The sequence below is a fragment of the Pelodiscus sinensis genome, chromosome 5, assembly GCF_052426305.1.
Source record: "Pelodiscus sinensis isolate ZL-2025 chromosome 5, ASM5242630v1, whole genome shotgun sequence".
Lineage (NCBI taxonomy): Eukaryota > Metazoa > Chordata > Testudines > Trionychidae > Pelodiscus > Pelodiscus sinensis.
The window spans coordinates 78,484,472-78,511,054 of NC_143056.1; the positions used below are offsets into that span (position 1 = coordinate 78,484,472).

The 26,583-nt window shown below is 42.3% G+C and overlaps 1 long non-coding RNA gene across 1 annotated transcript in view; it reads right to left on the minus strand.

Moving 5' to 3' along the window:
* The window catches only part of LOC149524340 (uncharacterized), a 366,734-nt gene that overhangs the window by 198,978 nt on the left and 141,173 nt on the right, over window positions 1-26,583 (minus strand). The window contains exon 2 of the long non-coding RNA XR_016349564.1: window positions 24,151-24,285. This is a non-coding gene — a long non-coding RNA (uncharacterized LOC149524340). The remainder of the gene's footprint in view (window positions 1-24,150; window positions 24,286-26,583) is intronic.

The window sequence follows — 26,583 nt, forward strand, 5'->3', positions numbered from 1 at the left end:
TTTGTTATTGACTTCAGTGGAGCTTAGATTTAATCATATGTGAACATGAAATAAAAGTTTGTCAAATAATTTGAAAAAAAAATGCCAAGTTTGTTAAATAATGTTCCACTATAGTCACAGTGCAATGAAGACAGAGTTAATGTAATGAAGACAGAGTTAGCTTAACATTACATGACATCACCTTGAGCTGGCGCTTTGCATGCCTAGTTGTGTGGATTTTTAGGCACCTGATAATAAAGTGACATAGTTAGCTAGTAACATGACACCATTAGTAACTTGACATGACTTACTTTGACCTCAAACTGCTAGTGTGGCAAATTACCCACGAGCTCACAAGAAGCAGTCTGAAACATGTGTCAATGCAGTATGAAAACTATTATTATACTTTAATGAAATGCACAACCTAAGGGAAGGCAGGCAGTGATACTTCAAATAAGAGGTTTTAGCTGGGTGGGTTTGAATTCTTAATCCCAGTTTGGATTTATTGTGCCAGCTCCTGGAAAGCAGAGATAGACACAGACACAAACTCCCATCAAAGTACTTGCCAAGAAACGCTGTTGCTCCTGCACTCCAGAATCTAAGTGCCCTTGTGTACTTGAGCAAGATGTGCTTTTATTGGATGGGCAATCACTATTCTGCTAACTAAATTCTCAATTGATAGCCTGCAGTTGTACAAGGTGGTTTCAGATGCAAACCTGTATGTGTAGGGAACACTTTGAGCATTGGGTATAACATTTTACTAAGTGAGGAAGTGGAAAACATAGGCTCTTGTGATCATTTCAGTCTCTTTACATGCAATATTGGCAGAGTAAATCTCACCTTGTCAGTTTACCCCTGCCCACAACGCTGCCTCTGTAGCCATAAATAAAGATAACTGTTCATAGCATAAGAACATAAGAATGATCGTACTATGTCATACAAATGGTCCATCTAACCCATCATCCTCTCTTCCAACAGTGGCCACTGCCAAAAGGCTTCAAAGAGAATGAATAGAACAGGGTGATTACAGAGTGATCCATTCTCTGTTGTCCAGTCTCAGCTTCCAGCAGTCAAAAGTTTAGGGATACCCAGAGCGTAAGTTTGCATCCCTGATCATCTTGGCTATCAGCCACTGATTGACCTATTATTCATGAATTTTTCTAATTCCTTTTTTCTTAAAAAAAAACCCCAAACAAACCAACCCTGCTTCCTATGAATTTCATTGTATTAGATGAAGGGGTAAATAAAACTTCTTTATTCACTTTCTCCAAGATAGAGGTCTATACATTCATGAACATCAGCCTTAGTTGTTCCTTTTCCAAGATGAACTCTTTCAGTCTATCCCCTCACTTGGAAGCTGTTTCATACACTTAATCATTTTTGTTACTCTTCTCTAGAATTTTTCCATTTCTAATATATATTTTTTTGAGATGGGCTGACCAGACTGCATGAGGTATTCAAGTTGTTTCCTAACAATAGTAGCTTTTTTGACTGAATGATTTTCATGGACAGTATAGAAAACATTACAGACAACCAAACTTTTTACAGACACATTATTACATGATATAAAGATGGCTCAGATGGACAAAAGAGAACAACAGTCAATGTTTTTTATACATATATCACCCAACAGCAATGTTATTATGTTAGTTTAACCTAATCATACTTCACGATTACCTATAGACACCAAATTTTGCACAAGAAATCCTGCCACTTAAATTAGCTGAATGCACTACTTTTTACACCAAAATAAGCTGGGTGAAAAGATTTAAATATTATTTTTTGTTTTTCATCGGAAAAATGTCACAACTATTATGATTACAGTTCATAAAAAGTATTTGGTAACAAAATTAATATCAAGTCGCCTATTCAACTGTCATTTAAGTGCAAAGAAAATTTTTACTCCTCCAAATCACAAAATAATTGAAATTAGTTATGAAAAGAGTAATGGAAGCTTTACAAGTTTCTGATTCAAATTTGCTATCAATGAAATTATTCAATAAAACGAATAATGTTTGAAGGTGAAATTCTACAAATTTAAAACTCTTCTTTGACTTCCCTTTTGCCAGCACATTAATAAAAAATTCTATTACATAGATTTAATTTTTTGAACTTTCCTGTAAGTGTAACGTACCCACGTGCTAGTTTCTTATATATAAGTGACTGCCCCTCTGTGACTGACCTATGGCAGGGAGCAGTGGGAGGCTGCTATGCCCAGCCCACTGTACCCCATGCCCCACCCCTCATTCCATTGGCCACATCTACCTAGCCCTGATGAGACCTGCATATATATTGCCAACCTTGTTACTTGATAATCTTCAATAGATACATCCACCCAGTTCTCATAGTACACTGATCTCTCACTTCTCTCACCATCCACTGCCTGCCCCACGCATCCTCAGCTAGTCTTATGTCTTACTCGTCTTATACATAGTCTATTTGTCTCCATTTCTTCCAGCCATATCCACCCTTTCTCATCTTTGTGTTCCAATGTGCTCAGGTTTAGCTCTCGGCCATTGCATACATGTGTTTTGAGGTGTCTGAAAATTTTTGAACCAACTCAGCTAACTTGTGCTGGGTATTACCCATCTAATACACCTCACATTGCACACAAAACCCAAGGTATCAGTGTGTTGTCTGCTGAAAAGAAAAAAGGGAATAGAAAAGCAAGCTGTGTTTTCAGAAGCTTTGTGACTCAGTGCTCTGGAAGTAGGAAGGAGAAATGGCTTGTCTTCATACAGGCTGAAATAACAACAGGAAACAATTTGGTAAGGGATATATTTAACATTTGACTTTCCATTTAAAGGTTTTATAAAGTTAATCCCTGAACTAAATTAGTCCCTTCTGAGTCTGCTAAACCAGCAAATTAAACAAATGTAGCTCTGAATATATGTGCCTGTTCTACAGGCTGATATACATATGGTCATGAGCCTCACCAGTTGGTCTTCAATGCCGTTTCAACTGATGACTCATTTATTCTGTAAGTAGAAATCAAAGTAGTTGTTGAGATCATAGAAACTGTCTGACAGCTTTGATCTGAGTACAAACCTTATATTAACAACGGAGGACTTTTTTTCACTTGTTATTTCATGGATCTTAGCCCAATTCTTGGCAAACAGGTGTTCAGAAACATCATAAGAGCTGCTAGAATTAGATTGTCACTATTGCTGGTCCTCCTAGCAGAAGTGGAATGGGACAGTCATGGAGATTATTTTAATTATTATTACTCTTGGCTGCATTATATAGAGGTGGTCCCTACATCTCAGACTTGTGATACAATATTGCAAGGGGTAGTATGCTTGGAAGCTCGCTACCCATGTTGTCCCATTCATATACCGATTGAGTCTATTTTGTTACTCATCATTTCTCTTTAAAAAGCACACGAGACAAATCCTCATCCTGTATATGTTGATGCTGATTCAATGTCTTCTGTGGAACCATGCCAAAGCACACCAACTGAGGAAATGGCCTTATCTATTTTTGAAATGTCTCATGACATTTTTCTTAAATAAATAAATCAGCAAGTGATTAAACAGAATTACATTGTGTCTCTGGGCATGCATATTTATATGGTACACGGAACATTCAGCATTTTCTCCATAGGCCAGCGAAACTAAATCTTAGCTCTTCTTTTCTAAGTAGGGTTTTGATGAACCAACAGAACCAGAAATAGCCACTTACATGCAATGGCAGCTTTTCACAGCTAGTTCCAGACAAGGCTGGAGTTAGAACAAATGGGAACCAATTGTGCCACATGTTCTTCATGTTGTGAAGTATGGAGGAAGGCAAATGTGCAAAGGCACAGAAAAAGTAACTTCTACACACATACATTCCATACAGACACACTACTTCCTGACACAAAATACCAAAGCACGCTTATAACGCATCTTGGATGTGCAAGTGAGGGAGGGTTCCAAGCGGGGAAAGCCTTGTGGAATGTTAGTCCCTCATGTGCCATGGTGCAACAAAATGTCAGGAGCACTTTACTGAAGTTCAGACCCCTTACAGTTTGGAATTCATCAAAACCAAATCATCCTCATCATCTCCAGAAACCCTCCGACTCTGCTTCAGAGCTCATGCATACAAAGAAAGTAAATATCTCCCCCCATCCCCCGCTTTGTTTGTAGACTTGGGAGTTTTCAAGACACACTTCATCATTTATTTTTCTGTATCTACACTGTGATGACACCAAGTCAAAAACAGTTTCCATCAGCAGTGAGAGGTAGGGAGGAACAAAGCTTCTCCTCTCTTCCAAGTGACAGACCTTCTTGGGGCTGAGGATACTACAGACAAATGTTATATTAAACAGACAGACTGATTAGCTCAAGACATGAAACTGCTCTGGTCTGCCTCTTCCTTACTTTCACAGCTAGGTTGACAGTATGACACCTGGAAGTCATTACTGCAGTTTGTACCAGGATCTAGCCTGCACACAGTTTTGTTCTTTTCCCTTTATGCTGTGGCTTTTCCTTTGGGATTTCATCACTCTCTGCAACATTAAAATGCCTAGTATTTTATACTATGAGCTACCATTTATTCCAGTGTCCAGCACCCTTCAGTCTCAGGATATGTCTACATACAGCGCTAATTCGAACTAAGCTAATTCGAACTAACGCATCCAGACTAAAAAACTAGTTCGAATTAGTGTTTTGCTAATTTGAACTAGCATGTCCACATTAAGTGGACCCTTAGCCGGGTTTAAGGATGGCCGGAAGCAGTGCTGGCAGGGCATCAGATGAGGACTTAGAGCGTGGAGCTGCTAGCCAAGGGCTGTGCTTAAAGGGACCCGACCCCCACCCCGGACAGACAGTTTTCAGGGGAGCCCCGCTTGCAAAGCAGTCCTGGCTTGGATTGCCCGGAGTACCCACACTAGGCACATCACAGCACTCGGCCATGAGACTGGCTGCACTGGCGGCAGTCTTCCATCTGGGGAGAGGGGACAATTGGGGGGCTGTAGGAGAGGTTCCACCCCCAGAAGCCCGCAGAGCCAGCCCAGTCCTCCCCATCGGGAGCTCATACCCCATTCCTCCCTCACCTCCTTCCACTTACCCCTCCCTAGCCCCCCTTGCTGATGTACAAAATAAAGGACAATTGTGTTCAAAAATAGAATCTCTCCTTATTGAACAAAACTGGGGGAGACTGGGAAAAGGAGGTGCGAGAGAGGAAGAGAGAGGGTGGGAGAGGGGAGGGCAACTACAATGATCAGGGGTTTGGAACAGGTCCCATATGAAGAGAGGCTAAAGAGACCAGGACTTTTCAGCTTAGAAAAGAGGAGACGGAGGGGGGATAGGATAGAGGTCTATAAAAGCATGAGTGGGGTGGAGAGGGTGCATAAAGAAAAGTTCTTCATTAGTTCCCATAATATAAGGACTAGAGGACACCAAAGGAAAGGAATGGGTAGCAGGCTTCAAACTAGTAACAGAAAGTTGTTCTTCACAAAGCAAAGAGTCAACCTGTGGAATTCCTTGCTGCAGGAGGCTGTGAAGGCTAGAACTAGAATAGAGTTTAAAGAGAAGTGAGATAAAGTGATGGAGGTTGGGTCCATGGAATGGTATTAGCCAGGGGGTAGGAGTGGTGTCCCTGCCCAAAGTTTGTGGAAGGCTGGAGAGGGATGGCACGAGACAAATGGCTTGGTCACTGTCTTCGGTCCATCCCCTCCAGAGTCCCTAGGGTTGGCCGCTGTCGGCAGACAGGCTACTGGGCTAGATGGACCTTTGGTCTGACCCAGGACAGCCGTTGTAAGCTTAGGGCTCAGGGTCGGGGGTCTCAGTGGACCACCTTGATTTTCATGTACACCTGCTCCTGGGTGGCCAGGCTGACAGTTCTCCTGCCCTAGATGGCCGCTTTCCTGTGCCTATTGCGGAGGTAGTGGACGGGGCCCACGATGTCTGCACTAGATCAGGCTGGTGCCCACCTCTTGCGGTCCCGGGCAAGCTCCCAGTAGCCGCCAGCCTGGTCCAGGGAAGAGGGGGAGGGCTGGGGGGCATCGGGTGGCTGTTTCGAGCCGTGCCAGGTGCAGGGTCTGCTAGCTGGGCACCGTAGCCAACCTGTGCCCCTTTAAGGAGTCCGGGGCTGGGAGGGGGGCAATAGAGTTTCCCTGGTTTTGGCCAGAGTGGCCACCAGGGAAAGCTGGGGTGGGCTAGCCTCCCACTAGTTCGAATTAAGGGGCTACACAACCCTTAATTCGAACTAGTAAGTTCAAACTAGGTTTAGTCCTCATAGAATGAGGTTTACCTAGTTCGAACTAAGCTCCGCTAGTTCGAATTAAGTTCGAACTAGCGGAGCGCTTGTGTAGCGCCTATCAAAGTTAATTCGAACTAACATCTGTTAGTTCGAATTAACTTTGTAGTGTAGACATACCCTCAGAGAGCAGCACGAACACACAGTGAGAACTTGATCCTTGTCAGATTGGGTATAAAGTGCTGCCTGCATGAGTAACAGCCAACTAAAAACGATGAGCAATGATGGAAATGCAGGGGAAGAAGATCCTGCATTTATAGAACTGCTGCTGGGTGGTGCCAAGTTGCAGCTGCCTAACAGCATGTAGGAGAGCTAGGAGAGTGACTATGTACCTTATTACTATGAGGAACATCTAAATCCATGTTTCCTCACTCAAGGCCATTTTCCACCTACAGCTTGCCCCCATTTTATCCTTTATTCTTGTGCAAAAAGAGAATAGATATGTAAGGCACTTAAAACTTACCAACACTCAGCAAAGGATACACCTAGTGCCAGACCTTTCTGATACCCTCTACTCACACTGCCCAACAAGCTGGGAGGTTCAGAGCCTGAATGACCTTCTGTCTTCCCTTCCTTCCTAGCCTACCTGCTTTTTATAGTGAATGGGAATGAAATTAAAAATCTGGTTCTCTCCCTCCCTCTCTCTCTCATGTAATACCCTCTCCCCTTGTGACTACATTCTATTTCACAGAGGGTTCTTAGCTCCTCCAAGATAATTGAAGGCATTCTGTTTCAATGAAAGAGCAATTCCTCAAAGCACTAAAATGATAATAAACAAACAGCCAACCAACCAACCCTGACTTGACTCCATCTGGAGAACAGCAGAAAAGATGCTTCATTCTTTAATCTGCCTGTGCAATCCCTCGAGTGAAACTCCACAGCGAAGGGGGGGGGGGGGGAGCACACTGCTAATGTTGCAAGCTCCCTTTCAGAAAGAAACTGAAATATCTTTTGCAGAATCTTATTCTATATATTCTTCTCCTCTGCTCTGCTCTGCTCAAGATGGGCTAGAGCTGACTGGGTTTTAACCAGCCTCAGGCTGTGCAAAGGACTCAGTGAAATGAGATGTGAGCATGCACGCAATCAGCACATGGTCTAAAACAAGCCCTGGATTTACCCTGCTAAACCACTGAGGAGGGAAAATGCTGCAGGAGCACCTCCTTCAATCAGGTGGAGTGGTTGATTTGTTGTTTTATGTGGCTTCTTGAAACTATCATCTTGTGTTAATCATGATAAACAGTGGAAAATCTTTAATCACTTTGCCTCTATCCTACAAAACTCACAACACTGTACCTTACAAATATCATCACACTGTACCCTGTCTACCATCAATGTAAGCTTTTCAAGGTACAGATCTTATTTCTGTACATGTCTGTACAGTACTTAGCACACTGTTTCTACTATATTAATATCTTTGTAAAATAAACTATATCATAATAAAATCTTATATTTCACATACGGTTTGTGATGAAGATTTCTACAGACTAACAATGCAGTGAATGAGATTCAGCCTTGTGGGTACAAGGAGAGGATCCATCTCTGCCTTAGGCCAAGTGCCTGGTACAAGACAGGTTCAGTGCATCTCTGGGGCATAAAGCTCATCTTTGGTGTACTTTAATTGCCAAACAAGGCAAGCTTTTACTCCATTCATAAGAGACAGCATTGCTGGAGCAGTGCAAGCATCCCTGAACAATGCCCTGCAAATGCATCTCAACCTTGGCACTTGGAACCCTTCTAAGTATGAAATTGTGGTTCAGCCTACATGTCCAATTTATCCCCTAACTTCTCTGGTGTGTCTTTCAATAAGTATCCCACCTAGTGTCACCTGTGATGTTTAAATGTTTCCTTTAGGAATTGGAGTGAGACTGGAAACTCATTTCACATAAGTCCCTAAATATCCATCAGAGTGTAATGAGTTTGTGTCTCTCATAAGATGGACTATGCAGAATGGTTCATGGTAAAGAAAAGACAGAAAGGAATTAGTTGTAAAGTACATAAAGAGAGCCCTTTTTAAACTATTGAGTAAACTCAAATTTTCTAATTCGCCCAAGACTCTGCATTTCTTATTCTAATACTATACCCTATCTCCATAAGCTCTGATTTAAGAAGTTATAAAATAAGTTCATTTACAGGCTGGATATGAATAAGTGAAAAGCTTCATAACCCATTACCAATCTCCTATAGAATGTAAGTTCCCATTAGAAAATTATAGTACAGGAAGATACGAGATGGGTTTTTTCCTCGATTCTGCTATTTCATTTGTAAGACTTCCTGTTTAGCATTTGATCATATTTCTGTCTCTGAAATGGGGATAATAATGCTTACCTATGTATGTTTAAAGGCCAAATGATTTAAACTATAGAAAGTGCATTGCATGATTCAGATAAAAAGCAAAATGTCACACAAAAAACACTTTTGATGCCTTTATTTGGAGAACCCCCAGATTCCTAAGGAAAGTCATGTGATTAAAAGATCAAAATCAGAGGTACAAAGAGAAATAGCTCCTATTAATGTATTAGAATCAACATGTAAGATTCTACAAAAGAAAAAAGGCACATTGGGAAGCTATAATAACTTCTGATGGATAAACTATCAACCCAAGACAGATTGGCCAACACCAAGAAAGAAAAATACGTCTCCATCAGAGAGAACAGCAGTTACAAACACAACTAGCAGACATTGCCTGCCCTGGGGAAAAGTTTGCATATCAAGAGCTAAATTGAGCCCACATGTTCTTGGTAGGGTAGGTATATCTCACAGTGAGGACAACTGAAAATAAGGAAAACGAATTATAACTTTTTTGGATGCCACAGCATCAAGGGCAAATACAAATGGTGCTTTTGAGTAAGGGTAAAGGAGGAGGATCATTTCCCCCTGCTCCAAGAATCTATGTCTTTGTCATAAGAAGTTTGAGGTATGAGAATTAGTAGCACTGCTCCAGTATTATGGTTACTGAATTAATCTCATGAGTGATTGTCATTGTAACACAGATAACACTGGATAGGACTGACAGCACACCAAATAAACACCACAGGATCAGCTGTGACTGTTATCTGTTTTAGCACACCTGTAAGCACAGGTATCTTATGGTCCAAGCCTGAGAAATACTGAGAATGCTTAACACCCATGAATGTGCTTCAAAGAATCATAGAATTGTACAATAGCAATCAAATATTGTTAACAAGGAGTCTTACAGACAGTGAGTTAGAAGAAACTCCCTTCCATTGGTCAAAAACAGGAGAAACAATTTAGATTAACATAATAAGTAAAATATAACATTCTATTTATGTAGTGGGATGAAATTGCCAATGACACTATCAGTGCTTCACAAGCACAAGTAATGTGGAGATGCACAGATTAAACCTAAGAGCTTTAGTTGGGTATTGATACTATACAAAACTTTAAAATAGAGAAATAACTGAAAGCAAATCAGATATACTTTTACAGAAAGATTTCCACTGACTTCAGGAGAGTTAGAAAAGGCCCCGAAAGCCCTTGTTACTACTTATTCTATAATAGGAGTGGGCAACAATTTTTGATCAGGGGCCACTTCAGAAAGTTTTGAAGTGGCCTCAGGCCACCCCAGAAGGGGCGAGGCCTCAGGCACTTCCATGATTCCACACCCACAGACTCTGATTGGTTTGGGGATGGGGAAGCACATAAAGTCTTTTCCCCCACTGCCCTGAAGAGAGAACTGCCAGATATTCTGAACAGCTGACAGTTCTCTCTAGGCACCTATGCCACTGACAGTGGGAGGAGACTTTGTGCACTTCTCCCGTGCCCCCAGGTCAATCAGAGCCTGGGGACGGGAGGAGAATGGGAAGTCTCTCACTCCCTGCCCCCACTCTGCAAGGGAATGCCACACTTAGAGTCAACTGGCAGCTGAGCAGCAGCTGGCGGTTGACTTTAAGTGCCCAGCCCCTTGCAGGGTAGGAGAAGACTTCACATGCTCCCTTCCACACATGAAGTCTCCTCCCACCCTGCCAGGAGCACATGGCACTTCTAAGCGCTGCACATTCCATGCGGGGCAGAGGCAGGGCGGGAGGGGAATTGCATGCTTCCCTCCCTGCCCCCAGGCACTGATTGGCCTGGGGCGGGGGAATAGCAGGGCCTCTGTGGGATGGATCAACCCACTTGGTGGGATGGATCCGGCCAGTGGAGGCCCTTTTGCCCACCCCAATTCTTTAAGATGGTCCAAATGAGATCATATCTATCGAAATTCCAAGAAATTTTGATTCCTATATTGAGAGATTGAGATATAACTTATGGTATAAACCAACAGATATTTCACCTCTCCTCAGCATTTTAGATATGGTTTAGTCTGACAGATGATACTTTGTCTATCTGAATTAGAAGATACCTTTGGAATGTCAGGGAGCTTTAATTGACAGCCTGGATTTTCTTTTTCTGATTGACATTGGAGACAATTTCCTCTAAGTAAAGATAATCTGAATTTAATTCTATCCCCAAAACATAGGGAGTCTTCACATCCTATTGGAAAATAACAAATACAAAATGTCTGCCACTGACATCTGTGACTACTGTTACATCTTTTACTTGTATTACTGAAATTGGTAGGGGTGCTAGTGATGGCTCAGGTTCCTATTGTGGTAGGCCCTGTACAAATAGAATGAATAAACTGTCCTTGCCCCACGACCTTACAATCTAATCATAAGACAAGAGAGTGCCAATGGATACTGCCAGGCAGGGGACTACCAAAACATAATAATAGTCAGGGTTCTCAGCACACAAGCGACGTAATCAATTTCAAGGTTTGTTTTTTTAAGACATCACAGTAAGAAAGAGTTTTAAAGAGGATAATGAGGTAGCTTTCCAAATGTTCATAAGGCATGAGAAGCAGGATAGCAGAAATCACAAAATTGCTTGTTTGAAAATTTAACATGTGGGTGGGAAGGCATCATGACCCAGTAACAGATTTATAAATTTCAAAGCCAAAAGGCACTAGTGTGATCATCTAGATTAACCTCCTTTATAACAGAGGCCATAGAAATCCCACAAAATAATTACTAGAGCATAACTTTAAAAATGTCCAACTTTGATTTAAAAATTGTCAGTGATGAAGAATCCACCACAGCCCTTGGTAAATTCTTCCAATGGTGAAGAGGAGTTAATGAATGAGATATGATAAGTAGGTTGGCAATAGACCATGAAGGGCCTTGAAAGTTAAGATAAGTACCTTAGCAAATGTAGAGACTAAAATAAAAGGGGGGTGTTGCTTAACACACAAGCTAAAGAAATGATCTTAGCAGAAGCATTCTGAATGTGACATGAAGACAGTCTGGATGGAAGTGGATAGGAAAGGTTGTTGTTTTAGAGCTATGTTATCCAGTCACGTCCTCCCATCCTCTTTCCTCCCCTCTGCCAATCTCACCCCCACCCAAAAAAAAAAAAAAAAACCCACACAAACATTCCATGGTAGGTTAGGTTTTTGAGAGCAAAGATATTCTGCTTAAAGTCAAGGCAGAAAGACTTTAGAATAGATTTCTGTAAGGGAGGATGTAAAGATATTCGTTAGATTTAGATGAATGCTTAACAGAAACTGAACTTTCAGACTAAAAAAGCATTTGGTCATCAAAACTGAAGGCAAAAGATAATAGTTCTCTGATAGTAATGCTATGTTTTGCATACACAAACAGAAGCATTCACATATTTTTGTATATAAGTAATGGTGTATATGTCAATTAATATGCTTACAAAAGCAATTAGGATAGCTGAGCTATTAATAATGTTCATGACAGGTGCTGGATTGACAGCCTTGGTCACTGAAACTCTATATTTATCCAAGCATAGCATAGCCAAAGGCACTGTTAATTTCCCGCCTGCCACCTCCTGCCAATATGACTCAACAAATATGTGTAAGCACTGGGAAGAAGATATTGCCTCACTATCCATTCTGGCTCTCTGCTGAGACTACCAGCAAGGGCCAAGCTAGGGCCTATTATATATAATGGTTATTTCTGTGATGTGAACATCCACCCAGCCGAAACTGGAGCGAGCCCCACTAACCCTTTAACAAAAGTCACTGAACAACAGTCAGTGCCATTTACTTTTATTACTATTTTGCTGGAGGCAAAAGAGTGACCTAATGGGAAAAGGTTCTGTATCCATACTTTTCCCTTGGGCACTTCAGTGTTGCAAAACAATTTTAAATATATGGTCAGTTTAAAAGATATGTCACATACTATTTTGGAGGAAATAAGAACTGATTTTCAAAGGTACTAAGCATCTCTAGCTCTTGTTGACAATAGCTGTATTTGTCACTGATGAGCACCTCTGCAAGTCAGGCCAATTATTCTATAATTACAAAGAAAACTAATGATAAAACTGAACTTGTTAAGCCAAAACATCTTCCTGGAAGAGCAAACTGTATTAGCTCAGGCCTGCAAAACACTTGTTTGCACTTTGCCTTCAATTCCTTTTATTCCCTGTCCCACACTCTTGCAAAGCTACAGAAATACATACATCTGCCAAGATCTTACTGACCCAGTAGGCTCTAAAAAAATCCATGATTATTTCTTGGCATTTGCTATTGTGTGTGACCTTTACTTCCCAGGTAGGGATATTATTACCTGGCTACACTGTACATTTCCCCACAGGATATTACCAGCCATATGTCAGTCTTGCTCAGAAGGCTGCCTTGTACAATTCATCACAGACTTCCAATATTAAATGAGAATGGCGTATCTTGTATTTATTGGTTTGTTTTTAATTTTCTTTACAAAGAAATTCCTCAAGCCTAACTTCAGTGCACAGAAATACAATATGCACTAGATAATTTAAATGTATTGCTCCATTAGTAATAGCTACAAAACTGGAAAAAAAAACACTTCTAAACCAAATCTATTAAATCAAATATAGCAATTGAGCCAGTTAAAGTAATTTTCCAAAAAGGCCTTCCCCTGCCTTACAACAACACAGATCATATGTGGTACTTTATCATGTAAAATTACATTTATCATGTAACTTTAAACCCCTCAACTGCACTCTGCTCAGTAATCTGTCTTTACAGTGTGTACTTCTAACCTTCTGAACAGCCTCAAACCATTGCATTGTAAAATAACATGCTAGAACATTTTTCATAATCTTGCCCCTCACTGTGGATTTCCCTAATGTTATAGCTAACAGAGGTCCTCCTTTTGAAATCAGTAATCCTTTATCAATGAGGTATATATCCTGTAGGCTCTATATGTACCCAATAGTTTCTAAAAAAAATCCATGATTACCCTGCAAAGTTAGAAATGTGGAGAAGAGGAGATTCTCTTCACTCTGCTGAACACATTGGCTCTTTATTTCCCTGGGAAAGTCCAAGACAGTGGGCCTTGAAATAGTGAGATTATTGTGGACAGATCATCTATTTTCAGTAATTTTTAGAGGATTATAAAACATAGGAGCCAGAATTTCCCTCTCTCTCTAAGGTCTATGCAGTTGCACTCTGGGGGTGTGTCTAGACTACAGAGGTTTTTTTAAAAAAAGCAGCCTTTTTTCGAAAAAACTTCACCTGCGTCTAGCCTGCTGCTGTGTTCTTTCAAAATTAAATCAAAAGAACGTGGCAGTTTTTTCGGTCGCAGTAAACCCCTTTTTCGAGGAAGAATGCCTTTTTTCGAAAGTGCTGTTTCAAAAAAAGGCATTCTTGAATGCAAACAGGGCTTTTTCGAAAGAGAGTCTCCACACTGCCTGGGTGCTCTCCTTCGAAAAAGCGGCTCCTTTGAAAGAAGTGGTTGCAGTCTAGATGCTCTTGTTCGAAAGAGGCTTGTCGTCTAGATGTAGCCAGGGTAACAGAGGCAACTTGTAGGCAGACACATATGAAAAGTAGTCACAATGAATGAACATCCAAATGAACAATACTCCAAAATATCTATAAAATAGCTTTGTTGTAAAATGTGTTACACAGACTCAGGTAAATTGGCAGCCTCTGAGGGCTTTTGACCAGGGATGTATGTGTGGGCCAGCTCCATGTTCCTAAATAGGTGGGCCTCAGGCAGAAGGGGTGGGACTAGAGGGTGCCACCCACAGCGCATCATGCTTCCTGCAAGCCTTCAAAGCTGCACGGGGTACCAGCAGTAGCAGTGGCAACAGCTGGAAGCCCGGGACCCATTTGAATCACCAGGCCTCAGGGTAACTGCCCCTTTTGCCCACGTCTCCCCTGTCAGTGGGCCTACACGGGCTATGGAAGTTGTGTGGTGTATTGTTGAAACTTGAAGTGGCACCTGTTTAAAATGAGCCACACAACTGTTTTTCAGCGACTACTTTTCCATGTGTGTAATCTAGATGAAATAGAGTTTGGTCACCCAGAAACAAAAATGGATGGTATTAATTATGTTCTCTGTTTGTAATATTTTAAATTTTCTTATCTCCTGTACAGTGACAACAGTTCTGAGTAAAAGCGATGAGGAGTCCTGTGGCACCTTATAGACTAACTGAAGTGTAGGAGCATAAGCTTTCGTGGGCAAAGACCCACTTCGTCAGATGCATGTAGTGGAAATTTCCAGAGGCAGGAATAAATATGCAGGCCAGGATCAGGCTGGAGATGACCAGGTGGATCCAATCAAGGAGGATGAGGCCCACTTCTAGCAGCTGATCTGGAGGTGTGAATTCCAAGAGAATAGAAGCTGCTTTTGTAGTTAGCTAGCCATTCACAGTCTTTGTTTAATCCAGAGTTGATTGTGTCAAACTTAAAGATGAACTGTAGCTCAGCAGTTTCTCTTTGAAGTCTGGTCCTGAAGTTTTTTTGCTGCAGGATGGCTACTTTTAGATCTGCAATTGTGTGTCCAGGAAGATTGAAGTGTTCCCCTACAGGTTTTTGTATGTTGCCATTCCTAATATCAGATTTGTGTCAGTTCTGAGTAGTAATCTCTTTGTGATCAGTTCTGAGTAGTAATCTCTTTGGGTTCAAGGACTGTGTATTCATATATGTTTGTACATCATCTAAAACTCTGGAACCCAGGTGGTGATCCCAGATCCTACTCCAATATCAATTTTTAAAAAATAATTTTCACCTGTTAATAACAATCACTAGTAAATAGAAATATCTTAGGGTATGTCTACACGACAGCACTAATTCGAACTAACAATTCGAATTAGTTAATTCAAACTAAGCTAATTCGAATTAGTGCATCTAGACTTATAACTAATTCGCATTAGTGTTTTGCTAATTCAAAATAGTGTGTCCACATTGAGTGGACCCTGAACCAAAGTTACGGCTGGCCGGAACCAGTGCCAGCAGGGCATCAGGTTAGGACTTAGAGTGTGGGGCTGCTGCCTCAGGCTAGCTGAGGGCTGTGCTTAAAGGGACCTAACCCCCACCCCAGAAAGACAGTTCTCAAGGTTCCCCGCTTGCTTGTCTAACCCAATGAGGGACAGCTAAGCAGTCCTGACTCAGAGTGTCCTGAGTGCCCACACTCGGCACATCACAGCACTCGGCCATCAGCCTGGCTGCACTTGCCCCAGGCTGTCATCCGGGTGGTCACTTGGGGGACTGTCAGGATCCAGGAGGCCCTGCAGGAGAGCTTCCACGCCGAGGAGCCTGCAGAGCCACCCCAGTCCTCCCCATCGGGGGCTCGTGCCCCATTTCTCCTTCACCTCCTTCCACTTACCCCTCCCTAGCCCCCCTTCCTGATGTAAAAAATAAAGGACACGTGTGTTCAAAAATAGAAACTCTCTTTATTTATCAAAACGGGGGAGGGGGGATTAACCTCTGGGGAGACTGGGAAAAGGAGGTGGGAGAGGGGAGGAGAGAGGGTGGGAGAGGGGTGGTGGAAACCTGGAAGGAGGGAGCTGGAAGGGGGAAGCCAGGGGAAGAAGGAGGAGGGGAAGTATAAAACTATAGTACGCCATATATTCAGTACTGTGTACAGATGTGGTCTCCTCACCTCTAAAAATATATTTTGGCCTTGGAAAGGGTTCAGAAAAGGGCAACTACAATGATTAGGGGTTTGGAACAGGTCCCATATGAAGAGAGGCTAAAGAGACTGGGACTTTTCAGCTTAGAAAAGAGGAGACTGAGGGGGGGATATGATAGAGGTCTTTAAAATCATGAATGGTGTGGAGAGGGTGAATAAAGAAAAGTTATTCATTAGTTTCCATAATAGAAGGACTAGAGGACACCAAATGAAATGAATGGACAGCAGGTTTAAAACTAATAAGTGAAAGTTCTTCTTCACACAGCACATAGTCAACCTGTGGAACTCCTTGTCATAGGAGGCGGTGAAGGCTAGAACTATAACAGAGTTTAAATAGAAGTTAGATAAATTCATGGAGGTTGGGTTCATGGAGTGCTATTAGCCAGGGGGTAGGAACGGTGTCCCTGGCCTCTGTTTGTGGAAGGCTGGAGATGGATAGCACGAGACAAATTGCTTGGTCATTGTCTTCGGTCCATCCCCTCTGGGGTACCTGGTGGTGTCCGCTGTTGGTAGACAGACTACTGGGCTAGATGGACCTTTGGTCTGACCCAGTACGGCTATTCTTAAGTTCTTATGTTCTAAGCTCAGGGCTCAGGGTCGGGGATCTCACTGGACCAACTTGATTTTCATTCAAACCTGCTCCTGGGTTCGCATGTGGCCTTCGGTGGCCAGGCTGGCAGCTATCCTGCCCTAGACAGCTGCATTCCTGTGCCTAGTGTGGAGGTCATGGATGTTGGAGGCCTCCCCCCAAACCTCGATGAGGTCCACGATCTCCGCACTAGACCAGGCGGGCGCCTTCCTTTTACGGCCCCGGGCAGGCTCCTGGGAGCTGCCAGCCTGGTCCTGGGAAGAGGCGGAGGGCTGGGTGGCAGTGGGTGGCTGGCTCATGCCGTGCCAGGTGCAGGGTCTGCTGGCTGGGTGCTGGCAGGCTTAAAACTGGCACGGGCACTGTAACTAGACTGTACCCCTTGAAGGGCTCCAGGGCTGGGAGGGGGGCAGAAAAGTTTCCCTGGTTTGGCCCAGAGTGGCCACCAAGTCAACCTGGGAAGGGCCAGCCTCCAACTAGTTCGAATTAAGTGGCTACACAGCCCTTAATTCGAACTACTTAATTCAAACTAGGTGTTAGTCCTTGTAGAATGAGGTTTACCTAGTTCAAATTAAGCCCTCCGCTAGTTCAAATTAAATTCGAACTAGCGGTTTGCATGTGTAGCCGCTATTAAAGTTAATTCAAACTAATGGCTGTTAGTTTGAATTAACTTTGTAGTGTAGACATACCCTTAGACATTTTGAGAGATGCTAGTTGTATCAAGTAGCATCTACTGTGGTGACCAAGGTTCACTATAAAACTATGCAGTAGCACGGCCACACAGATACTTAATGAGCCCTGCTCAGTGGCTCAGGGCTGTAGCACACAGAGCTGCCTGGATGGAGAAGGGGCACTTTTCCCACAGCTGCAGTAGCTTCCCTGTAACCAGGAGAGGACTAGAGGAGAGGAGAGGGGTAGATGCTGGTATTGGTGAAGTGAGGAGTTTGTCTGTGGGCCACAACTGTTGGTGCCTGAAACTCCGGGAGGCAGGACTCTCTCCCACCCTCCACCGGGGCTGGGATGACAGAGAGCAAATTACATGGAGATAGCTGGGGAAAAAGAGGGGGCGGGTGCTGACATCTGAAACCTACCACTGAACAATGTACTGTATGAAATAACATGGGCCAAATTGAGGCATGATGTCAAATTCACTGGAATTTCATCCACACATACTAAGGCTGCCTTTTCCAACACAAACCCCCAAATATCCAGCAACATCCCACTATGGGTTGGCAAATACCAAGGCAGACTGAAGAGTAACAAGTTAAGAAGACAGAACATCAGAATCTGGAATGAGAGGGGAAAGAATAGTTGGAAGAATCCAGAGGACCTTTCATGTATTTATATAGTTTAATTAATAATATTTACTTTCAAATGTTACACAAGTAAAAATTGTTATTGCTTGGCTTAGTTAGTCCATGATTTTTCCTCCAATATGCTGACTCATGTGACTGGCTGGCTAACTAATTAACTAGCTAACAAACAAACACTCAGAACAAAGAAGTCTATTAGATTTCTGTTGGCTAGTCTGTCAACAAAAAGATTACTTTAGATGTTTACTTTATATAAACTTTTGATCTAACAATCCTTATATAACTGAAAGACATCTGAAGCACCATCAGACTATTTCACTTTTCTCAGTGACAATCTGAGAAATAAGAGTTCAGATTTTTTTAAAAAAGAAATCTGTAACAAACCAAAATATAAAAAGCTCAAGTGCTGTCAACATTCATTACAAACTAGGGTGCCCATATTTCCCTACTCTGAATATGGGACACCTGATAAAATTACCTGTATTTAAGACAGTTCAAAGGCAATCAGTCAGAGCTAGGTGGTGTAAATGTTCAAATTAATGTTAAGTTGACTAGGCAGGCCTACATTAAAAGGAAATATTTCAGGGTTAGATTATTTTGATTTACAGTCTTATCTTTAAGGCTTTAGGACCTCCCTCATGGGGAGATATAACACCCGCACACCTAAGCCCCTCACATAAATGGGGAGAGATGACACATTTCTCTCCACCTTCATGCATGGCTGTGCCACTGGGACAGACCTGCCTCTCCTAGTACCTGGCACCATGTAGACAACACGCATGGGGGCGGCGCATGAAAGGTCACATGCCTGCATACATATTTCTGCCCGGATTCACACCACAGTGTAGCCGCGAACAGCCTTTTGACATTGTACAGGAGGAAAGGGATGAAGCTGCATCCAGCTACAGAGAAGGAAGAGGGAGGGGGGAAGGGATGATCTGCTCTGTGTTCTCACAGGGCTCATCTCTTGTCCCCAGCCAACCCTCCTCTGTGGCTAAAAGCAGTTTGTCCCCTCCTCTCTGCACAGTGTTGAAAAGCAGCTAATAACTCCACATTGCTGTTGGCCACCAACATCATTCAGCTGCCTCTTTTCCACCAACTACAGTGCAGGCAGGAAGGGGTTAAGCTCTAAAGATGCCTGGTGTACCAGGGCCAAAGGAACCTGACTGCACGGGCTTCAGGAAACTCAGCCAGAGAGGTAACTGAGCAGAGGATGCCCAGAGAATGGAGCACCTCTTTGTCCTGGGGACAGGATGCAGGGCAGGTGGGGGTGGATGAAGAGGGTAATAATCCCCTGCCTAGAGGGAGAGCTGTGGAGCATGCAGGGTTCAGGCACTGAAAACTGCTTTCCCCCGGACACTTTAGAGCTTTGCTGAGGGGTAGAGAAGCTCTCCAATACCAGTACTGTGTGAGGCTTTGGTATATGCAAGGCTTGGCTCCTCCTGATCAGTGCTCTGGGCCAGAGGGTCTTGGACTTTCCTGGGGGTACTGGTCTGGTGGGAGGCAAGAGGGGAAAGAAGGCACCTACCAGCCATGGTGTTCATGAGCTGAGTTGTCTGATTAGTGGCTGGTTCTCCACACAATGCTTGGGAGTGGGATGCGTTCCACCAAGGGTGTATGGGTGTGAAGGAGCAGCAGGTGGATGAAGATCAAAGGAGGAGGAGGACAACAGAAAGGGAAGCATGTAAAGGTGGTTATGTGTTGCCATTGCTGCCCAACAGCTGCCTGGTGCCTGCCCGCACTCACCAGCCACTGCAGTTCACTGCATACAACCAGCGCTAGTTGGAAACTTTGCCCCACCATTATCCTCCCTATCGTCATCCACTGGATCTCCCCTACCTCCACCACTGGGGGTGGAAGCTCTCCTGCAGCCCCCCAATTGCTCCCTCTCCCCAGATGGCAGCTTGCGGCAAGTGCAGCCGGGCTGATGGCCGAGTGCTGTGATGTGCCCAGTGTGGGTAGTCCAGGCACTCCAAGCCAGGACTGCTTTGCAAGCGGGGCACCCCTGAGAACTGTCTGTCCGGGGTGGGGGTCGGGACCCTTTAAGCGCAGCCCTCGGCTAGCCTGAGACAGCATCTCCACGCTCTAAGTCCTCCTCTGATGCCCTGCCGGCACTGCTTCCGGCCATCCTTAAGCCCGGTTCAGGGTCCACTTAATGTGGACATGCTAGTTCGAATTAGCAAAACGCTAATTCGAACTATTTTTTAGTTCTAGATGCGTTAGTACGGATTAGCTTAGTTCGAATTAACTAATTCGAACTAAGTTAATTCGAATTATCATTGTAGTGTAGACATACCCTTAGAGAGTATCTGTAACTATTTTTTTCAATGTTGCATTGTGGATTGTTGGAATAAATTAGCCAGTTTACAATGCCAATAAATAGAGAATATTTAGTCTGAACTAACAATTAGCTTCTGTGGCTTACTGGAAACTGATGGCATAACTTCTGCTTGTCTTACAATGCAACACTCATAGTGATGGGTGCCTACTTCACAGTGGGATTAATAGACCCCTAAGGAGGATGCACAGCAGACAGCCAATCACAGAAAGCCTTGCAGGAGCAGCCAATCAGATCAGGACAGACCCATATAAGAACTGCAGTTCAAAGCAGCTGTAGTCACTCCCTGGCACTTGAGGAGGGAGAAACACTGGCTGCAAGCAAAAGGCTGACGAAGAATCCTGGACATAGCAGTGCTGCAGCAGGGACCCAACGAGCTGAAGGCAGCTCCTGGGAGACTGCAGGGGTCTGCTGCCTGATGCTCTGAGGCTACGACTAAGAGGGTACTGGGACTGCAGAGAAGTGGTCCAGGAACATCTACAGAGAAATCAGAGGGGATGCAGAAAGTATCAGCCATCAAAGGGTCTTTGGGCCAGGGCCCAGAGCAGTGGGTGAGCCCAGGGTCCCCCAACCTCTACTGTTCACTGAGGAAGTTGTTGGATTGTAGGAATGTGATACTGTCCCCTCAGAAGGGGAAATATGGAGTGTGGCACAGCAGGAGAGCTATGTCATGAAGAAAACAAGGTCATTCGAGGAGTGACATGGGTTTCTAGAGCAGAAGTGATAGTGGCAAGACATCACCAGAAGAGAGGACACTGGTATAAAGTGTGAATCAACAGGGAAGTCAGCAGGAAATACCACAGTGATGAGTTGCACCCACTCACAGTCAAAGCCTGATCTCAGATCCTTATTCAGTCAAAATTCTCAAAGAAGTTCATTACAGTTTTGCCTAAGTAAAGAAAAAGGTGACCTGGTAACACATTCAGGACTTGGGCAGAGTACAAAACAATTAGTTTTTCAGGCATAACCTGAAATATATTGAGAATTAAATGTATTGATATGTTGCTGAAAGGAGGTATTCTTTTTCCCCAAAGAATATTTGGAGTTCTAGCTCTTTCTTCCCTGGAGAAAGGCTGTTTTCCCAGGCTTTGTGAGTCAATGCTAAATATGACCCCTCAGAGCAAAATGCCTCTAGCACACTTCTTTATCTTCTGAGATGATGGAACAGACTGATATAACTCAGCCTAAGGGCTCTCCGAAACACTCATGTGATGGAGGAAATCTTCCCAAGTCACATGCCAACTCTTAAAAGAAAGTGTTTTGTTGTTTCATTTTTCAGGGGAACTTAGAATTAATTTTCTTTGCTTTTCAGAAGATATGAAAATTCTCTAGAAAAGAAGTTTTAAAATATTTATTTCCCTTAGCATAACCCACATAAGGAAAATAATACTCGTGTGTGTGTGTGTGTGTGTGTGTGTGTGTGTGTGTGCGCGCGCACACGCACGTTGCTGTTATGAAGGAACATGGTTATAACAATATATTGTTATAATATACAGCTATTGCTGAAGTAGCTCTGACTAAATGCCGGATGTGAAAATCCGTTCATAGTTGCATTTCTTTACATGAAATTTGTTGCAAAACCCAGTTTTCTTTATAGTTACAGTAGAACCTGCTAAGAGTGAATTGGGATGTGGGGCACTTCATTTGGCTTCATTATTTCACTCTATCTTAAATATTACAAGCATAAACTGTTGCCACCTAGTATTTCAATTATTACTATGCCTCCTCAAATCTTCTTAGTAGCTGAAGGATAAACTATGTTGCTCCTTTTTCTCAAGGGAAAAAAATGTTGTTGTTTTTCTCCACAAGGATGGAAAGATCCACACACAAAAATCAGTTACCTCTCCATTAACCCCCTCATTCTTCTCATGTCTTTAGCTTTGGGAATTATCTTGAAACTGTCATCATTCTTAGGGATTTGTTTACCATACCTACATTCCAAGCCATCTGATATAAAGCTAATATTTATTCAGCTTCATCCCTACCCCCTGGAATGAAATATTTGATTTTATTGTGCTAAAACATTAATTGATGTTTCCAAAGTCTCTTATAACAGTCCAGAATAGGTGAGACTCATTGTTGCCAAAATATCCCACTGAATACAGACAGAATGTATAAACATTTAACAGTATTATATGCTACATGAGCTAAACAACTTATCTTCTTTTGCTCTCAGCTTCATTGTTACATAATTATGTGAGATGTGTGTCTATGTGGATGGCAGAACATTATTTAAGAAACCATTGGTACATAAAATTGATTCCAAACAGGGTTGTTTGTTGTTTCTCACTGTCTCTCCCCCCACCCCGCAATGCCTTTACCAGACTGCTGCCATTAGGACTCTGTCTTGATTTATAGTGATTCCTCACTTTCCAGTAATTACTTTAAAATATTTCTCCATTAATTTGTTTAATGTGTGTTCCATTTTTGGAATCCTTTAGTGAAGGGAGTGGATTCTGGGCTCACTATCTCAGCCTCCTTCATATTGCTTAGTACACATGTGCGCGTGCATACACACACGCACACTCCACTGGGGTTCACTCTATTGCAAGTAAACAATCATTCTGCCTGATCCCTCCCTGCCTTAAAGTTTGAATAGTCATTCACATCTGTGCAAAGTAAATAGAAATGACTCCTATTATGAGCTGGTGTTACACCTGTGGATAGCATGTGCAGGGTAAGTGATTATACAAGCCGTAAGACAGTGAAGCCTTAGTTGTACTGTCTTAAAAGGTTTCTTTTGTCAAAGGATGAAACGTCTACTACATTGTTTTCACTTATTTGTATTACCATAACATTTAGATCATCGACCATGATTCCATTATTCTTGATGCTATGCTAACTCAGAAAAAGCTGTTTGTCCCAAAATAATCATGTTTGTTTTTATACCATGTCCCAGACCCTACCCAAAACCTAGGTTTTTATAAACTTAAAAAGACAATAAATGGTCTGCTTTTTTATGTTTACCCTGTACAGACTAACTCGGCTACCACCTGAATCTTCTAGGTTTTTATGTTTAGGTTTTACTGAATGTTGCTGAATATTAATCATATTTACCGAATGAACCATCCAGGTTAAGACTGAAGTGAAATCCAGTCTCATTGGTTATGTGTAATGCTGGTTACTGCAGATCTAATACTAAACAAAGTTTAGAAATTCTAGTTTGTAGTTTTCCCTGTTCTATGGGGATGTGTGTATTACTCTTTTCTTGGCACAGCATCTACCCGGGCACGTTTCTGACATTATCACTGATCTTAGAAGAAATCATATGATTTGAAAACACTACACATGACTTTGAATTACTTCCCCTTCTTGATTAGAATGCAGTATCCTCTATGTCATGCTAACAGAGAACATCTTCATTTCACTGCAGTACTGAGCTGCCAAATCCTTACTCTCAAAAAAAGACAACTTTCCAGAGCACTTTGTTTTATGTTAATGATACAACTGGCACCCAGATAGAGAACACAGAATGCTGTCAGTAAAACTGAGTGAATTTGCAAGATTCATGCAGATGAATCCTAAGCATGTCAACCTCTTGTTCTGTCAGCTCCCAGTGAAATGCCCAAAAAATTGTGAAGGGTCAATTTGATACTCATTACGGAAATAAATAATCAGCAACACAATCATTTTTCACTACTTGAAACTAAAAAAAAAATATAGCTACAGTGATCAAGAACTTGAGTAAACACAGTGATATTTGTAATGGAGATATGAGATCTAACTATGTCAGTATATATTCAAAGTGAATGTAGAAGACAACTTTCAGTTTACCTGTGGTCAATCATACACCGGACAATTCTCTTCTTTGCCAAAGTTGATTTCACTTCTTTTTTTCATTGACGTCCCATATTTTTAGGATAATTCTTATCAACAAATTTCATGGGCTGTTCCTGCTCTCCTGGTGACCTGTGTGAAAAGGGGGGTAATAACAATAAAATTAAGTAAATAAAATGATGGACACAAGAACATTTTCACTCTGGGTCTGTGCAAATCTCCTAATCCACTACTGAAATTAAGATGCATTTGGAATAAAATTTAGCAATATTACTTTGACAGCATCTGTACCTAACATTATTAATACCATTAGTATTAGTATTAACACACTAATACCAACCCTGGTACCTTCCCTTGCAACAAACCCCGTTGCCAGCTTTGTCCACATATTCATTCTGCTGATACCATTATTGGACCTAACCAAGTGAGTTATAAGATCAAGAACACATATTCCTGCGCATCCAGAAATATAATTTATGATATCATGTGCCGAAAGTGTCCATCTGCTATGTACATTGGACAAACATCTCGGACACTTCGCCAAAGGATTAATGCCCACAAAACAGATATCAGACAAGATCACAAAGAAAAAACAGTTTCTTGCCATTTTAACCAGAAAGGACACTCTCTCAATGACTTAACCACCTGCATTCTGCTACAAAGACCTTTTACATCTGCACTTGAAAGGGAATCCTCTGAACTGTCATTCATGTTAAAATTCGACACTCTCCGAGAAGGAATGAACAAACACTCAAACTATCTTACCCATTACCAAGATAGCTTCCCCAATTATCACCTCTAATACCATTAACTCACAAACATCCCACTCTCCCCACCTCTAATATCAATTCACAGACACTTACCTTCCTTCCTTCCCCCCCCCCCCCCGCATCCCCCTCCTGTTCTGAAATGTGATTTGTCCTTTTTATATGTGTTCATGTTTTTTAAAATTGTATCCTTTGGTATATATGGTTGTGACTATTTTCTTCCACTATTTGATCTGAGGAAGTGGGTCTGGCTCACGAAAGCTCATCATCTAATAAACCATCTTGTTAATCTTTAAAGTGCTACATTGTCCTGCATTTTGCTTCAGCTACCCCAGACTAACACGGCTACATTTCTATCACTATTTAACATTATTAAGGACAGGAAATGAAAAAAAAGAACTCCTTCAGTCTGAAGTACCGGTTTTATTTTCATTGATTTGTTTTGTTTTTATGTAGGTCGATAAAAATATTACCAGATTTGTGATTTAACCAAGAATTAGCTAGAGTAACATTCCCATTCTTTATAAAAAGAATTGCAGCACCTTTAATCCATCCATATGAAGGAACACGATCTTGGTTTTATATCTCCCCAAAAAGAGGCTCTCTCTGGCACCACACAACTCATTAAATATATAGTGGGGGTATAGCCTCAGATGAAATAGAGTTGCCCATTGAATCACAAGTTCATAAAATTTTTTAACAACTCAGCTAAAAAAAAATCAATGATTTTTATTATGTAGGTTTGACAGCCTTTTTTTCTTAAATGCAGAGGGAGATCAAGATTTTCTGGGTTGAGCGGCCACAGCAACTGGTGGGCCCCTCCTCACCCCTTGCACTTGTGGTCTTGCCACCCGTTCTTCCCTTTCTTCTGTTTCTCCATCCCATTCCACCCAGGGTTACACCTCATTCCATCCTCCTAGGCTACATCTAGACTGCAAGCCTCTTTTGAAAAAGAGCACCTAGAATATAACCAGTACTTTCGAAAAAGCAAGATGCTTTTTCAAAAGAGAGCGGCCAGGCAGTCTGGATGCTCTCTTTTGGAAAAGCAGTTTGCATTACATACACCTTTTTTCAAAAGAACACTTTCGAAAAAAGGCCTTATTCCTTGAAAAACAAGGCTTTCCACGGTCGAAAAAACTGCCGCGTTCTTTCGATTTACTTTCGAAAGAACATGGCAGCAGTCTATACACAGGGGAAGTTTTTTTAAAAAAGGGCCACTTTTTTTGAAAAAACCCTGTAGTCTACTCACATCTTTACTGTGGTCAAGCAACCTGTTTGCTCCTTCCTTGCCTCTACTGCAGTCCCAAACCAGAAAAGCTGTGTCCTGCTGCCAGAGTTCTAAGGCTGCAACAGGGAGTGAGAACTCCTTCAGTCCTCAGCAGCGTCCAGTGTAAGGATTTTCCTGCCTTGCCCTGTGCTTGTACAAGAGTTCCAGGCTTCTGTCACCTCTTCAATGGTTTTCTGCTGGAAGCAGGGTATCCATTTGTCTCTAACCAATGAGCCACCATAGCCCATGGCCAATCTGCCAATGTTTAAATGGTGACAAACTTGTGCTTCATGGAACTTGGCAAGAATGTCTCTGCACTTGGCAATAGCAGGTGGCTTTTGCACATTTGGGTATTTGGGGCAGGAAATTGTACCTGATACTAGACATCTGCAGAAA